Source organism: Malus sylvestris, chromosome 5 (genome assembly GCF_916048215.2).
Source record: "Malus sylvestris chromosome 5, drMalSylv7.2, whole genome shotgun sequence".
In the NCBI taxonomy this organism is placed as follows: Eukaryota; Viridiplantae; Streptophyta; class Magnoliopsida; order Rosales; family Rosaceae; genus Malus; species Malus sylvestris.
The window spans coordinates 3,820,932-3,827,534 of record NC_062264.1 but is presented as its reverse complement, the minus strand read 5'-3'; the positions used below and the strand labels follow the sequence as shown (position 1 = coordinate 3,827,534).

General features: G+C 38.3%; 1 long non-coding RNA gene across 1 annotated transcript; it reads right to left on the bottom strand.

The window, feature by feature from the left end:
- Positions 1 to 4,201: 4,201 nt before the first annotated feature.
- LOC126621553 (uncharacterized) lies at positions 4,202 to 6,058 on the bottom strand. Its single transcript, XR_007623086.1, has 2 exons — positions 5,795 to 6,058; positions 4,202 to 5,484 (listed from the first exon to the last, which is right to left on the bottom strand). It is a non-coding gene; the product is annotated as an uncharacterized LOC126621553 (long non-coding RNA).
- Positions 6,059 to 6,603: the final 545 nt, after the last annotated feature.

The following is a 6,603-nucleotide window of genomic DNA, read 5'->3' as shown; positions in this document are numbered from 1 at the left end:
CCGTTGCTTGCTAATCTCTCTCCTCTTGACTTTTAACGGAAACGGACGGCATGTTGAACTCTTTCTCCTCCACGACGAGATGTACATTCCAATTTGTTTTTCTCTTCATGATGTGTTGTTTGTACATTTGTCTTTGCTTTCTTCATGGACTTTGTGAAAGCTCCAGAGACTTTGATGAAATTCTTATAAGAAAACTGCAGCGACTATTTCAACTTCGGCAGCCACTGTGGTTGTTTTCACGGCGGAGGACTTCGTTCATGACCACCCTTTTTTTATGCCGTTGATGAGAAAAATGGAGTATGCTGCGACGCTGGGCTTGCGGACTGGAGGACGACGTGATCGCTGTGGCCGTCGGTGTTGTTGAAGTGGTGGTGTCCGGTGACGTCGTAGCGGGCTGTTGCCAAAGTCCAGGTGAGAAGGAGTCCTCCGGTTCCAGTTTGTCGCGAAAAGTGAGAGCTTCGGAGCCATCACTAGGCACAGTGGTTTGGCACTGTTCCTTCATGCAGGTCGTACTTCCAAACTTCTTTAGGCACCCATTCCTTCATTGACGCGACTTCCTTCGGGTTCTTCTGGTTTTATGCAACACGACATTACCAAACCCATCTCCTTCAAGCCGTATCCTCCATTGACGTGACTTCCTTCGGGTTCTTCTGGTTTTATGCAACACGGCATGACCAAACCCATCTCCTTCAAGCCGTATAATGTACGGACGGTAAGTATGGGTTACTTAGACTTTGATTGGAACTTCACGGGGTGGTCTAGGCCACCCCGAAGAAATTCATGGGATTCTTGGAGATCATTTCTGCTGCTCCACCTCCATCTGTTTGGTGCAGGAAAAATACCAAACAAAGAAACAAAGGCAAAAAAAAGGCTAAAAGAAATATTAGAAAATTTGATTTGTCCTTCTCTTTTTCTTTCTTTTGTTTCCTTGCATTGTGGACCATTGCCAAACAAAGGGGAATGTCATGAACCATCATTGCCTGGTGGTCTTTGGTTGCCATTTTTTTTGCGTTGTTTCTTCCTTCGTGTCCTTCTCTGTTTCTTGTACATATATACAACATAACAATAATCAAGAGAAAAATAATTTTAACAGGGCTTTGTCTTGTACCTGGTGACGAATATTCTTCTTTGGTTTTTGACTTGAAAGCACGAATGGTTGAACTGCTTGCTCACTTTTCCGGCAGTACTTCGTTTTTTTTTTTTTGGTATTTTCTCTCAAAGCCTCTCTTAGTTTCTGCAGAGTATCCCCTCCCTTCTTTCCTTTTTTTTTTCTTGTTGTGGTTGATGCCTATTTATAGGCATCTTGGGAGGGTTCCAGCGTTCTTACGTGGGGGAGGATAGAAGCCTTTCTTTTCGCCACTTTCTCTTAAACTGACTCCATTTTTCCTTTTGTTGCAGAAAATGGGGGAACGCCCCCTGTTTTGCACGTTTCCCCCCTTTTCTAGGAAGGGATTCATATTTTTATTTTTTTATTTTTTTATTTCTGAATGTTGTTTTGTATGTAAGGCCCATCCTCATATTTTGGGCTGGATTACATTTTTTTGCCTTGTAGTTTGACCCAATTTGTATGAACTTCATTTTTTATATGTCATGTATTTTTATTGTTCAACCGTCCTGCTAGAAGGCATTATGCACAAATTAATAATCACAAACAAATTCATCCAAAGAAATCGACACTTGGTTACTTAGTAATACGGTCTAGTGGTATTATTCAATATATATAAGTGATAAGCTTTAGATTTGAATATCGGAAATGACGAGTTCTGCACAAGCCAGTACCAAAGGCTTCTTTTTTGTTTTTATAATTTAATTTTTTTTGTTAAGAAGATAGAATTATGAGGTTTCTCAATATACCATATTGTCAACTTAACAAAAAACATTTACGATAGTTAACGGGCAGAAACTAATAGTGCACACTTTGTTAAATTTATTGAATGATCTCTAAAATCTTGACAGGAATCAGCGCAACGATCCTGAGGGAAACTGCTATGATTAGAAAGAGATCTTCCAATCTTTTGGAGAAACTGACGACAGTTCCTCCAAGACCTCAAACCAGAACCAAACCCTGATGACAACATTGATATCCTCGACGACTCTAACAACCCTGAAGACTCTGGCGAAGACCTTGATGACCTTAACGACTTTGACGACCAAGAAAATTTCAACGACAACCCTTACTACCCCAATGACGAGTAACTGTGGATATGTTTTAAATACTTGAGCCATGATTCGTGATCAGAGATGGATAAATAGCTCTGGCGCGACAAATTATATGATGTCTAACCTGAATTCCCAATATAATGCTGAACTTCACATGACAACTATAGCGAATAACAACGTTGTATAGTGACAAGACTCTAGACTATGAACAATGTCCCCAACTCGAACTCTATCCTTGACAATACTTTCCTTGTCCCGTCTCTTTCAAATTATTTGATGGCTGGAGCAGTAACAGAGTTCCCAAGCCGAGAAATTTCCTGATTTGTTGTGTGTTTCCTAGTGGATACTAGTTTCAAGCATTGTGTTCCATATAGTCAATTGATGCGAGATATTTGTCACACCTATGAAACAGTAGAACTCCAAAGCAAGAAAAGGAGAACACTGATTACAATTTTCTGCTACATTTATACTGTTTACTAGCAACCTTCATCTGCATTTGGCATTCCAGATTTACATACCCCAAAGCGTTACTACGTTCTCTATCCATTTGAATCACTTCATTTATGATTGACATATGTTGTTCAACTCTTTTGTTTACATAATTTCACTCAAATAGAGAACTCTTTAGGCCTTTCATGTTTGTATGCAAATTTTAACATTTCGGCATTCATGAAATAAACTCAAATTGGAGTACTGAGATCTAAGATGGTCACTTCCATGAGGAAATCATTGGACAGTGATTCCTTATCAGAATACCGTTCCGCTTGGTCTTGCCTCGTTTGAGTTCTTACATTGCTTAACGGATGTACTTAATTGTACATTTGCTTATCTGCCAAATTGCCGCATCAGGAAGCAAGAGGGAAACTAATGTAAACCATTGTAGAACAGTTTTCTGGTATCCACCAGAGGTTGAGAGAAAACCTAAAGGTTACTTTGATTAATTGACGATTGATCGATTACACTGAAACAGCCAGAGGCTTTAAATAAACTGATTACAACTCCTGAAACAGCCAAAGGCCTTAAATAAATTGATTACAATTCCTAAAACAACTCAAAGGACACAAGTAATTAAAACGACATAATCGAAGGCAACTCAAAGTTCTGATTTTTGTTACGGAAATTGAAATGCTGTTTTGGAGGCTGAAACAGTTTCGGATGGCTAAAATTCTTCGCATCTGTAAGTTTGAATAGTGGCTTCATTCCCTTTCTCTGCAAATTCCCACCACATCTTTTTGACTTCTCACGGTCCATTTCCTCTTCAATCCATTCGGCCATTTATTCTACATCAGTCCCCCCATTTCAGAAGAACTCAGCTCCGAGTTATGGTCAGGATACTCATTGAACTCACATATATGAGCAACATTGAAAGTGTTGGAAATCCCCATAGAATCCGGCAAATTAATAACATAAGCATTGTCATTAACTCGTTTATGAACTTTAAATGACCATACTATCGTGGCTTGAGCTTGTTGTAAGTTACAGTAGGAAACGGTCTCTTCTCAAGAACAACATGACAAAATCTCTTTTATGAAACACTATAACTCGCCTTTGTTTATCGGTTGCAACTTTATACTTAGCATTAGTTTGCTCAAGTCGTTGTTTGACATTATCACAAACTGCAACCACATCTTGAGCCATATTTTCTGCAGCAATACTAATTCCAAGACCTCTAGGCAGTTTCTCCAAATCCAACAGTGGAAACAATGAATGAAAATAGTAATTTCCCATTGTTTTGGTTTTTCACTACAAAAAATATGGGCATTGTGCACAAAAAGTTATTTGTGCCCTTTGAGGCCTAAAGACACCAACATATGTGCTTATAGATCAATAGCAACAGTGCAGCTACCAAAATTGTATATGTGCCCTCTTTGGGCGTGGCCTTTGCTGAAAGAGCATAGGGTGTTTGTGCCAGAGAGGCAAGCACAAATAGCGGTCCATTTGTGCCCTGTTCTGACAACTTTGTCAGATAAGCTTTTCCAACCATGCTGGCACTTATATTATAATTGTGCCAACATGAATTAATTAATAAAAAAAAGCAAAATTTGAAAAATTGAAATTAAATTGAGGAAATGAAAAAATTTAAATTCTCATGAAATGAAGAAAGCCTACAACCATGAAACCAACTTTCCCTTTCTGTATCTCACAAACATGTATTGTAATGTTACATATTTTCTCTCTCAATACAAAAAAATAAAATAAAAAATAAAAACTTGAAAGCAAACATTTTTGGACAGATGCATCCTCCCCAGCAGGCCTTGCACCTCATCAAATCTTTGCTGCTCCAGAAACTAATTAATCAGATGACATGCAGTATATGGATTCCCACAGAAGTCATGAATATCAAATGCAAAGATAAAGAAAAACCACACAATTTACAAGAGCAAAGAAAATGAAGGGATAAAGAAAGTAAGAAGGGAATACCTTTGTGGGAGGACTCTTATTTGCTTCAAGGGTCTTTCCACCACTTACTTTAAGATGATTCTTATATAACAACACCACCCTCCATATCAACCAACAATGGATGCGGAAAGTATACAAGTACTCCTCATCAAAAATAAGTTCACAAGTATTAAAAATAAGTCCACCCTCCAAAAACAACCAACTATGCATTACTACATTGTTCAAACTCATAAGACTTTGCATAAGGTTACATGGCTAATTGCTCAAGGTTCAGATTTGGTGCAGAAATATTATCATCTTCATTTTGATTCCAGTATTCAAACACAAAGACCAGGGTAAGTTTTGTAACAAACGATAGAAATTGACCAAATGGAATTAATGCTATTAACAACGACCATGGCTAAAAACTGTTGAAGACCAACTGACATAATCTCTAGCTTGATGTCAGTGGGTAAAAGACTCACTCAGCTAACATAGACTACAATATTCATCAGACGCCAACAAAAATATAGTCGAATTCAAGACACAATAAGTCCAAAATTACACCTAAAAAGAGCTAATTAAAATCACTTCAGGTAGTAAAAGTGACTTCTGGATTGGAGATAATGCATTCAGCTCATGGTCACCTGAATCAAAGAAATATATAAGTATGCACATTATTTATGGTCAAAGTGAGTTGCTTATTTTAATCACATACCTAGTAAATATTTGTTTTAAGTTAGCGTATAGACAATATAACAATATTGCATTTTCCATGATGAAACTCGTATGGTTCCAATAAGAATAAGAATAATAAAAATAATAAAACTAACATGATTAAACATGAGCACCTTAAGAACTTCACATCTGAATACATTTTTTTTGTATTTCACTTCTGGTTTCATCTCTACCTAGATCCAATTACTAAATCCTCTTCTTTCAATGCTGCTACACCATAAAAGAAAAGTCAACAACGAATAAATACTTAAGATATTGAGGGATTAATCTAGATATGAGAGGAGTGAGTTGGGTCGGGTCGACCAACAAAGGAAAAATCCAGATATGAGAGGAGTGAGAGAGAGAGAGAGAGAGAGAGAGAGAGAGAGAGGTATAGAGAGACCCTAATCCAAAATCCATAATTCAAAGACCATTTTCAAAAGTCTTAATTCAGAACCCATATTCAAAATCACTAACCGAATTCAAAATCAAACAATATCCATGAACTTTGGTTGAGTTTATTGCATGAATTTCTTACCTTGTGCAGTGAGGAGGAGTGAGGACTGAGACCAAGAGCTCGATTCAGGCGCGGTGGTGTGGACAGTGGGTGAAATCGCGATTCAGGGGACGAATTCACGAGTGGGGAATGAGGATTGAGGACTGGTGTGGGTGGAGTCGTGATTCAGGCGACGACTTTGGGTGATCCCTCTAATGTGGGAGGACTGAGGAAGGAGGAGAGCTTGATTTGGTTTTGGGCAGAGGAGACGAGTCGGGTGAGAGTGACAATGAGAGTGGGTGAGGTCAGAGGGAGGTTACTCAGGCTAGGGTTAGTTATAAAACAACGATTGAGATTTAATCTCAACAAACCAACGACCCACATAATTTTAAAATTATATATATATATATATATAGACCCTGTTTTGCAGCCCGTAGAAAAGATCGGATATGATAAATAATACGGACCCAAGTGTTTGATGCTGTTACGTACTAAATAGTACCCAGATTAATTACACCGGCCCCACATAATTTATACGGTACACACTCCCTAAAACCTAAGGATTATTAGTCGGGTGGGAATCAACGCTCGCTCTCTCCCTCTCTCGTCGCATTCTTCTCTCTCGCATAATTCGCAAGACTCATTGTTGTTGTCGTCGTTCAGCAGCCGTCATTCTTCTTCTACTTTTCTCTGTTCTGCCCTAAATTATTGGGGAAGTTATAGTTCCCTTCAAATTAAGATTTAGAACTCCGTAATTTCTATAAAATTCTATGAAATTACTGAGGGTTGGACAACTTCTTGGCTAAATTCCTACATCTATTGGCTCAATTTCTGTGTTTGCGACGACCAGT